This window comes from Peromyscus maniculatus, chromosome 6 (genome assembly GCF_049852395.1).
Source record: "Peromyscus maniculatus bairdii isolate BWxNUB_F1_BW_parent chromosome 6, HU_Pman_BW_mat_3.1, whole genome shotgun sequence".
Taxonomy (NCBI): domain Eukaryota; kingdom Metazoa; phylum Chordata; class Mammalia; order Rodentia; family Cricetidae; genus Peromyscus; species Peromyscus maniculatus.
Genome location: NC_134857.1, coordinates 24,288,921 through 24,300,659, shown reverse-complemented (window position 1 = coordinate 24,300,659; position 11,739 = coordinate 24,288,921).

The following is an 11,739-nucleotide window of genomic DNA, read 5'->3' as shown; positions in this document are numbered from 1 at the left end:
AGCTCACTGAACTGACATAGCAGCAAATTGCCTTATAAATGCCTATGCGCACCCACGGACAAATGCGGCTTTCAGCTTTAACCAGAGAAGCCCCCCTTCACAATACATAATGGGGAATGCAGAGGCTCATGACTGCTCAAGATACAGAAATAAAATTACTGATGTGGGTCAATCCCCAAACAAATCATGTATATGACCCCTTTTAAGGCTCAAGGAATACTGTGGAAGAAAGCATAGAAGAGCTTGAAGACAGGGTGAAGGGCTAGGACACACAAGTCCCAAGACTCAATACTGCTGCTGCAATCACAAGTTCACATAACTGCAGTTAGCTGCATTGGGTCCACACAAGACTGGCCATGTCAACAATGAGTCAAGGCAAGGGGACGGGCATATTGGAGCCTACCCTTTGTCTCTGAACTGTTGGTTATGGATAGATTCTGGAAGAGGCAGTCATGGCCTTGAGTTGTGACTAGACACCATTGGATGACTCCAAACCCACAGTCACACAGACGGCAATGATTGAACAATTCACAAAACAAATCAAATAGTTGTAAACTTGAGAGAGAGATTTGTGGGAAAGGTGGGCAGGACTGGGGTGGGGTGGGATGTGAGAGTGGTCAATATGTAAAGGATGAAAACAGGCCCAGGCGACCAGCAGTGTCGTTGGATGTCTGCAAGCCTGTGGCTGGTGTAGAGCATGAGGAAACGTGATATTAGGACTTAATTGAAGGATGAAGAGAGGGAGCAGGGAAGTTCCAGTTTCCACCTGCCTTACAAAGAGCATAACCGAAAGGCTCTGGAAAGCATTTACAGCTCTGGCTGTCAGTGCTCGGTCTGGTGGACTGGAGGAGGCTCAGACAATGGGTGACTCTGTTGGAGCTGCCTGCTTTCCGCCTTCTACTGGCCGAGTCCCTCCTTGCTTCACACCTACTTTTCACAGACCTCAGGGCCCCAGGCTCCATTTAGCAGAGTAAAAGCTTTCCAATAATAATCTGGTGTTTGTCTCCCCTTCTCTTTTTTCCTTTGTGTCTTCTCTTATTTTTCTGAAGTCCCCCCCCACACTTAGAAGGCCCCTCCTTTCCCTTTAATTTGCAGGAACTTCTTTCCACTTTATGGAAGTTGTCAGTGAACTGTAAAAACTGTCTCATACACTAGATGTCTTTGGTGGCAAAGTCTGCCTGTTTCACTAGGGACCTTCTCCAGGGTGGTCACCAGGGCTCTGCTACAGCATGCTGGTTTGAGGGTTGAGGTCACTCTTGAGGAATGGAATGAAATCCATCCTTTGGAATTATGGGAAAGTAGACGCTCCTCTGCCTGCTTCTCGATGGTGTCATAGGAAGAATCTGCTATTGATGGTAAGATCTCATTCAAATCTATTTCATATTAGCTCTATGGTGTTGGTTAATTAACATCAAGTCTGTCTGTCTGTGTCTTTCTCTCTTCTATCTATCTATCTATCTATCTATCTATCTATCTATCTATCTATCCATCTATCATCTATCTATCTATCTATCTATCTATCTATCTATCTATCATCTATCTATCTATCTATCTATCTATCTATCTATCTATCTATCTATCTATCAATCATCTATTTCTCTATTATCTATCTATCTATCATCTATCATCTATCTATCCATCTATCATCTATTTATCTATCTATCTGTCTGTCTGTGGGTCTATCTATCAATTATCTATCTATCATCTATCTATCTATCTATCTATCTATCTATCTATCTATCTATCTATCATCTATTTTTCTATAGACAGGGTCTCTAGTAGCCCAGCTGGCCTTAAACTCACTATGTGCCTGAGGATTACCTTGAACTTCTTGTCACCCCTTCCACTTCCTCAGTTCTGGGATTTCAGGCATATACCCTCCTGCCCAGTTTCTCCTTACCCATTGCTGTCCAGCTTAATCCACAAACTAGCATTTAACTTATAGAATCTGAAAAAAGATTAAAGAACTCAAGCTGAGTGCTGATGAGACTTCTGGGTCTGGGAATGTTTTATTTCTGGCCAGAGATGATGTATTAACTAGCTTTCAGCCCAAAATACCTGAGACATTGGTACTGGCTCCTTTCCATGACTCAATGACTTCCTTTGCTTTGGGCCTGTGACAAGGCAGAACATGTTGAGTAAGTGTGGCAGAGCAAAGCAGCTCCCTCCATTATAAGCCAGAGAGCAACAAGGAATGATAAAGAGCCAAGGCCCTCACAATCACTTTCCAGGGTGTGCCTCTACAGACCTAAGGACCTTCCCACAAAGGCCCCACCTGTTAATTTTCCCACTGCTGTCTTAGTTAGGGCTTCCATTGCTGTGAAGAGTCACCATGACCACAGCGACTCTTATAAAGAAAATTTTAATTGGGGCTGGCTTATAGTTTCAGGGGTTTAGTCCATTCTCATTATGGTGGAACATGGCACCATGCAGGCAACCATGGTGCTGGAGAAGGAGCTGAGAGTTCTACATGTGGATCTGCAGGCAGCAGAAGGAGACACTGTCTGCCACCCTGGGTGTCACTTGAGCATATGTGACCTCAAAGACCTACACAGTGACACAATTCCTCTAACAAGGCCACACCACTAATAGTGCTGTTCCCTAGGCCGAGCATTCAAACACATGAGTCTAGGGTGGCCATTCCTATTCAAGCCACCACAGCCACCATCCAATAGTGCTGACCTGGAGACCAAGTCTCTAACACACAGACCTTAGAAGGACATTCAACATCCAAATGGCAGCAGAGAGTTGAGCTGATTAAACAAGTATCCAGATGAGTTCCAGGGTAGTTGTTTGAATTGTCCCTGTTCATAGGTTTATTCATCTCCACTCAGAGCTTGGCTTGTTCAATCTTGTCTTTATTCATTTGCTTAACACAAAATTTTTGAGCCCTTGGTTTGGGGACTGGGCACTCCATAATGAGTAAGCATCAGATTCTTTTGTCATGAAACATGAAACTCCTCTTTAGTTACTGTGGAGCTTACACATCTGTTTTTTGAGCAACTTGCTTCACAAATGCACCTGCAACATGGTGAATTCCAGTTACTGAAATTGTTAATACACTTTTTAAAGTATTTATACCATTTTAATCTTTTATATAAAATCATTTTCTATGCTGTTTTTATTGAAAAACTTAGTTTTCTGCTTTATTTCTGAGTTTATAATTTAATTATAACATTTCCCCCTTGTCTTTCCTCCCTCCAAATACTCCCATATACTTCCCCCATCTCCTCCAAATCCATAGTCTCTTCTTTAACTAATTGTTATTGAATGCATATATGTATTTGAATATACATATGTATTACTAAATATAACTTGTCAAGCCCATGTAATGTTGCATGTATACATATTTTCAAGGCTAACCATTTGGTATTGGACAGTCAATTGGTGTGCTCTTCTGTGGGGGGACCACCTCTCCTGCTCCCAGATTTATTCATTATATCCTTATATCCACAGGTAAGTATAGTTTTCACCCTTAAACAAGAAAACTTTTCTTTGCAACAGAGACCATTATAGAAAACCAGAACCAATCAATATGCCGAGCTGTGGAGCCCATCTTGTAGATTCACTGGACACATGTACAAAACACTCATGCATCTAAGGTTCAGGGAACATTGCAGGAGAGAGGGTGGAAAGACTGTAAGAGCCAGAGGATTGGCAAGTTTGCTGTGAGACTGTGTCAGAGGCTACATCCATAAAGTCTCACCAACATGACCATGCAAACATCAGCTGAGCAAGTAAGACACACATGCACATGCCAAGCTGGACAAGGAAAAGCCCACAGGGTCTCAGCCATACTTAAAGTTTTTTTTCATGGTTAAGTCACTGGCATTCATTGAATTAACTTATGTGTATGGTGAACAATAGGTATTCATTTTCATGGTTTTTAAAGTCTATCTACTCAATTATCCCAGCACTCTTGCCTGAATTACCCACAGTTTCCCCATTGATATATAAAGATACCTTTTAATAAATAAAGCTATATATTTAAAGTTTCAAATATGCCCCTTTATGTCTTTGTTCACACTGAGCTAAACCATTTTTCTGTCTACAGATTTATAATAAAATTCATCTGTAAGGACACATTCTCTAGTTGAGGTTTGGTTTAGCGATACTTGGCTGTTCCCAGGCCATTGTTCTTCTACATAAAATTTAGAGCCAACCTCTCACGGTTCCTGCTAATCCCGGTCTCCACTATGGTTCTGGAGTCTCCCTTTAATCTTGCTTTCTGTTTCATGCCTCTTCATCCTTGTCAGCTTCTTATAATCAGTCTCTAGAGAGTTCAGCCTGTTTTATCCATTTTCTTTTGTGGGTGGTACATCTCTCTACAGAGCTAACACCTTGGCATAGAATGTAGAATCATGCATTATGTACAATATCACGTGCCAAGGCTTGTACTGTTACTCAAACTGGGAAAGTAGAAGGTCCATGCACTTCTTTAGTCACGTTTAGTTCTCCAGCCACCTGCAGAATAGTGAAAGATGGAGACAGCTGGTTTACAGAAATGTTCTCAGTTTTACATTTAGCAAGAAAACAGGGATGAAAATAGATGAGGAAAATGAGGTGTAAATGTGTTTTGAATACCATAAAAAGCTGTGCATTTTCTTATGTTTTTAGGTAAAAGAGAAGACATTGAGTGGGCTTATTTTAATCTTGTTATTTTAATCTTGTTATTATCTGGACCAAACAGTCCCATTTTCTGCTTCTCAAGAGGGAACTCTCATGAGAGGCTCGACTTACCTTCATAGCGCCTACATTTTAGACTTCAGTATTGCTGCCATTGAGGGCAGAGCAAGGGGAAGTCTTGGACTTCTCTAGCTGTAAATCCCAGTCCAGTTCACATTAAACAGAAGGCACACTTAAGATTCTTGTAATAGTTCTCTACTTGTTTTAAGATTGAGGGCTTAGCTTCAAAATAGAGATTAGCTTTTAGAATGAAGAACTTTGCTTTCATCCAGTAACTGATGGATGCAGATGCAGAGATCCACGGCAGGGCACCAGGTCGAGCTCTAGGAATCCAGTTGATGAGAGAGAGGAGAGATTCTATGAGCAAGGGACATGGAGATCATGGTGAGAAAATGTACAGAGATGGCCAGCTAAACTAATGGAAACTCATGAACTGTGGACCAATAGCTGTGGAGCCCCCATGGGATGGGACTAGGCCCTCTGAATAGGCGAGACAGTTGTTTAACTTGAACTGTTTAGGGGGCCCCAGGCAGTGGTATTGGATCCATCCCTGGGTCATGATCGGGATTTTTGGAGCCCATTATCTATGGTGGGACACCTTGTGCAGCCTTGGTGTGTGTGTGTGTGTGTGTGTGTGTGTGTGTGTGTGTGTGTGGTTGGACCTGCCTCAACTGAATGTTGACTCTGCTGACTCCCCATGGGAGACCTTGTCTTGGAGGAGGTGGGAATGGAGAGTGGGTTTGGGGAGAAGGCTAGGTAGTAGGAGGAGGGAGGAGAGGTAGTTGGTATGCAAAATGAATGAAAATTTTCTTAATAATAAAAATAAAAAAAAGAATGAAGGGCTTTGGGCTTGAATGAGAAGTACAGAATTAAGTTTTGGACTGTGTGTGTGCGTGTGTGTGTGTGTGTGTGTGTGTGTGTGTGTGTGTGTGTGCTTATGGTGTGTGTGTGGGTATATGTGTATGGTGTATGTCTATGTGTATGTGTATACTGTACAGTTTATTGTGTGGTATGCACATGGTGTGTGTGTACATGGTGTGTGTGTGCATGTGTGATTGAATATGCTTATGGTGTGTGTAGGGTATATGTGTACAGTGTATTATGTGATATATATATATATATATATATATATATATATATATATAGTGTGTGTATGTGTGTGTGAGTGGTGTGTATGGTGTGTTTGTGTGTGTGCACAAGTTTGTGTGTGTGAGCACACATGTGGAGGCCAGAAGACAACTTTGGGTACTGGACCTACTTCTACTCTTAGAGATGGGGTCTCTTCATTGTCGGCCACTGCATAGATGAGGTGGGCTGACAACTGAGCTTCTGGGATTTTCCTGTTTCTGCTTGAGCCCATCTTGCTGTAGGAATGCTGGGATCACCAATGAAAGTTACTGAATTTTGATTTATACAGGTTCTGAGGATTCAAACTCAGGTCCTCAGGCTTGTGTGGCAAACACTTTGCCCATAGTTTCCTAAACCTACTGCTTACTCTTCTGCTTTCAGGCTTAACTTCCAGTCGATCCTTCTAGAATTCAGAGGAACTTAATAAGGACCACAAAAAGAGCCCTCCAGTCAAAGTTTAAGTGACATTGTCCTGTTTTGGGAACTCCAGTGTTTAAATGGGCATGTCTGTGTATTGTCTACCCCCCGCCCCTCGGAATGGGTTCTTGATTCCTGCTACAGTTCTGCAATGTGGAAATTCTTAGTTTATGCTGGAGTGGAGTGAATTTCTCATGGTGAATGAACATTTTTAGGGCCTTGGCTCCTGACATGTTTTGGTCACCCCCAGTGCCAATTGCTTTTCCTCTCTGGCTTTCTGCTTTTTGTCACCTGCAGTGTGAGTTCTCATCACTGGATGCCCTGAGGCTTGGAGAGGAAAATGAGTATGTGCTTAGTGGTATTCATGCCCACAACTTCCTTTTCTCCCTTGAATGGATGCCTCTGGCCTTGGCTTCCCATGTGTGTCTGGCTTATGTTCCATCCATCTGAACTAAAACATCCTGCAAACAGTCACACACTCCCTCATCTCCAAAATGCCTGTCAAAAAAGTCAGCACAATTAGCAGTGTTTCCTTAAAGTCCCACTACCAAGGACACCCAGAAAGCTGTGTCCACTGCCATGGCGTTTCCTGTGATTATCACTCGGCGACAGGAGAGCAAACCACAGTGCACAATTAGAGTTTATACTTTTTAGTAGAAATAACCAACTTGGTATTAAAGTTTACATAGAAATGTAATGTATTTTAGTAGTCAAAACAATCTTGAAGAAAAGGGACACATTGGAGAGTGTACATTGCCTAAAGAGTTTCTAAGAAGCTGAAGTTATGAAGACAGTATAGCATGGGTGGAAAGTCATATTTGTGGGTAAAAGAAAAGGATAATTCAGAAATGGACAGGAACACATAGGGTTAATTGTTTATTTTCCCCTAAATGTGTGCAATTTAATGGGTAAAATAGTATCTGATATGCGCTGCTGAAATGACCTGATAAGCATTTGCAAAACAGAGTTTGCCATTTACCCAAAACTATAGATACAAATATAAATGTAAGCGCTGAACTTTCTGGGAAGAAATCGTGAAGTCTTTATATTTTAGTATTAGGCAAAGGAGTCTCTGTGGGGGTGGGGAGTGGGGAATGTATCAAATGTAGGAACCATAAAGACAAACTGGTAAATTAGGCGTAGTTAAAAATATTTTATTTACTCAAAAGACATATAAAATTATATGAGAATAGATAAGAAAATAGTAATAATGCATGCATATAAGAAAGGACTAGAAATATTAGGAGGTCTAAAATCTCTTCAATTTAAGAAGCAATTATAGAATCCTAATAAATGGGCAAGATATTTGGACATTTTTCTAAAAGATATCCTTGTGACAGCTAATCAATCAGCATGGTTATCAGAGAAATGTAAGCCCACAGTTAAATGCCATAAACCACCTACAACCATGCTGAACTCAATATGGCCACACTCATCCTATATCCCGATGATTTCCTTAATTATTCCAGAAAGACAAAAATAAAATATAGTCACATAAAACTCTATGCAAATATTTGAGGTGGATAAGTAGCTCAAAAGCAGAAGTACCTCAGTATAAATGAAGTAGTGAGCAGGTGTAGACTTATCGGTATTTCCACACAATAGGATACTCAACCACTAAAATGATTTACACAGCAATAGAAATCTCAAGAGCACGTTCCCCCCCCCCCCCCCGTGTGAGAGAAACTAGATGCAAAAGACTAGAAACTGTGGTTTTAGGTAAATGACATCTTAGAAAGGCAGACCTACAGTGATATATATAAAAAAAAGGGGGGGGGGAGATTGAGATTGCCCTATGTGAAGGATATCCATCTGGTTGTGAAGTAGCATGAAAATCCAAATTCCTTCCTGAATTTCTTGTCCTGACTTCCCTCAGTGATGGACTTTACACTGTAAAGTGGGATACTAACCCCCCCCCCCCACTGCCTCCCTTAAATTGCTTTTGGTCAGTATTTTATCAAGCCAACAGACAGGAAACTAGGATGGGCAGAAGGAATTTCATTTTAAGATCGCATCTTAGGATATTTAAGGTACCTGTTACTGCAAAGAGCCTGTACTCTTGCTGTCCTGATACAAGAAGTATATTTGATTGTCTTATGGCAATGGTATGGTTTCTATAAGAATTGTGAGGCGTCCTAGTTTATTAGACCTGTTTTCATAGACATCCAAAGATTCAGGCTAGAGAGAAGCCAGAGGGCAGTGATAAGAAAGAAGACATTGTACAAATCAGCTTCCAGAAGAGGCAATAGTTCAGCACTGAGGTATTATTACTAGGAAAGAGAATTCCTGTGTCAACAATTGGGAACACATTTTTGAAACATCAGTGCCAAATCCCAATGAAAGATTAGGAGAGAGAATTGTGACAGGGTCAACCAGCCTCTTTTTACAAGGTATGAGCCTCAATATTAGAATGTCTCGTCTTAGGAGGAAATTCTTGAAATGGATTGACAAGGGAACCTGATATCCAGCTTTCATTTACAAACCTTGGTCAGGGAGCCGGATACATGGATGTCAAGGCAGAGGGAGCTGCCATCTTTTCTATTTCACACTACCAACTCCATCCAAGTTTCCAGCCACACTGTCTTGCTAGCCATTGCATTTTTCTTTGCTGATGTATAATCACTTATAAATCATTTGAGAGGATATAGTTTTCTCTTTCTGTTGGCATTCTGACTTTTAGAATATTATATTCTATCCCTCAATACAAGCTGCTTAGTGGTTTACTGGTTTATTAGGGACAAGTGTGACCAATACCCCTAGAAGATGCCAGAGGGGTGGACAGAAACCAGGGCATAGTTTTAGCCAAGGGTGGGTGGTATGTTAGCTTTGGCCTTGGGTTCCTGAGGGATGATGATTAGGAGTTGTTTGGGAAGGCTGAGTGCTCTAAAGTTGCCAGTTTCGTGGTTTTCCTGTGCACTTGAACTAGGTTTCATCAATAGCTGTGGTTAATATTGTGAGCCAGGAGCATTTTGAAGGTGGTTCTTCCATTTTCTTTGCATGAAGAGTGAAAATTTGACTGGCTGCATTTTTTTTTAATTGAGGACCAATTGGAAAGATGGCCCATGGCATTATGTAAGTTATGCAGAGGTCTAAGAAATGCTGGCTGATTACCCAGTCAACCAGTGAAGACTCTTACATCAATGGTGAAAAAGAACTCATTGGGGGGAAAGGTAGACAAGACTAGAACCAGCTGGCTGATGCTCAGTCTTTATCTGTTCTGCTGCTAGACACAGCTCTGAGTGTGGGTGTTTTTTATACCCCTATTGTAGATTCATGATTTGTTAGCATGGTTGGACAGATTTTAATATCAATTAAGTTGCAAGTTACATACAGTGAAAGTCACTTTTAGTGACTACTTTTGACAAATATGCAAAGCTGTGGGATCAATACTATCCACAGGACACAAGGAATTCCCTTCCATCCAAGTTCTGTTCACCACTAACTTGTCTTCTGGCCTCCTGCTTTCTGTTTGCAATTTTGCCCTTCTAGAGAGAGTGTCATACAAGCCCAGTTGCCCACTCTGTGTCTTCATTTCTTTGTGTGATTTGTACCTGATAAACAAAGGCCCCAACCTCAGTATGTGGAGTTTTGACTTGGATTTTCCCATTTCAGCAGCTCATTGACAATCCTTCATCAACAGTTAGTCCATTTGTATTGCTGAATGTCATTCCGGTATCTATGCATGAAGTAAGATGATGAACTTAGATACTACACACATCCCTGTATCAGTGTCATTGTGAGCACACATTTTTCCTGTATTCATGCAAATACTTAAATGTAGCCTGCTTTGTCATATAGTGACGATTGTTTGTCTTAGGAGACTGTTAATTTGTTTTCTTATGTGACCACATTATTTTTACACTATATCAAACAATGTATGGGAGCTCTTATTGTTTTAAATTCTTGCAAAAGCTTGGTGTCTCTGATACTAAATTTAAAAATTGTATCATTTAAAGTTGGTCGTTGTAGTGAGACACTACGATTTTAGGCAATGATTGCTTTAACTTGAGGGCTGTCTGGTAACATATTCTATTTCCAGGATTATCCTGCAGCTAGTACTAACCAGTGGTAGGCTAAAATCACTAAAGAGGGAATTGTAATTTGATGTTTTAAACCTAGTAATTGGTTATGTCTTTAGTTAAGTTCCAAGATTTTTGATGTATCTCCAGCCCCAGTTAGGCCTTCAGATTGTGACACCTCTAATCCCACATCTTCAGTGTATTCTGTGGAAGAGCTTGAGCCACAGACTCAGCCCAGATGCTCCTGGATAACTGACTCCAGATGCTGTGAGATAATAAATGCTTGCCATTTAAAATACTGAGTATATTTCAGTAATTTCTTAAATAGCAATAAATAGCTAGAACAGATTTTTGTGCTGGATATGAGTGGGGTGTTCTCAAAACTCCCTAGAAATCTTTGGAGCCATCCTGTAAAAAGGTAAGAGGACTTCTTATGTGTTATTCTAAAAGCTTCTTCCAGAAGTCTGGAGGCTTCTCTTCTGAATTACCACTTTTTATATCTTACAGCAACTATTAGTTTCTATCTGATCTTAGTTTCTTTTTTAAAAAGTAGATTTTGATACTAGCTGAGCCAAACTTATGCAGAAACATTTGTTTTGGGATTTAAAAAGACATCATATGGTTAGCAGTAAAATCATAAATCACAAAATGCTCTTATCCACTTTCTTAACTATCTTCTGGTTTTAGTGATTACCCTAACAGTAGGAAGTCCTTGTATCAATTTTTCTCTTAAATTTTAATCTCAGTATGAAGTTTTTATAAAAAAAAAAAATTGGAATGGAAAGAACTGATTATCTGATTCCAAAGAACATTTTCAAAGTGTTCTCCTGTGCACAATTCACGCACCCGAGTTCTCATGGAGTGGGGGAATTTACCATTTAAGATGTTCAATACCATTGGTCCATATTTTACACGAGCATTCTTGAAGCTTCAATTTTAATTTCTTTGGCAGTGTAAGCTGTTCTCTGCACAAGAAACTATGGGAGAAGCCAGATTCCTCCTCAGTTTGAGGGCCTTTTGCTGTACTAATATATCATACCTGCCTTCCATCAATTCCACGGTGTTACGTAAATTGTTGAGTTCTCCTTTTTGCCTTCCCCAGGCCAAGGTGTGAAGAGGCTCAGGAGAGAGAGAGAGAGAGGAAAGTAAACAACACGTGTAGACTGTCTTTCCCTCCAAGGAATCATTTCTGACTTAATCCTTGGCAGAGTTCAGACACCCTCGTTCCCATGACTTAGTCTTATTTCTTTCTCTTCTGGGGGCCATGATGCAAATGTTTAAACTTATATTGAATCATTAATATTCGGAATTGACAGGGAGAGGGGAAAGTACTTCCCAGCAGCTACCAGCCACCATTTGTGTCCCACAATGGTTTCCATCTGTGTGAGAGTGGCTGGGCCTGCTTAACCGGATGCCCGGTGTCAAGGATTGATCAGAACTGAATTCTGCAGAGCTAAAACTAGCAGCGTTCCCCCCCCCCCAGTTCAAT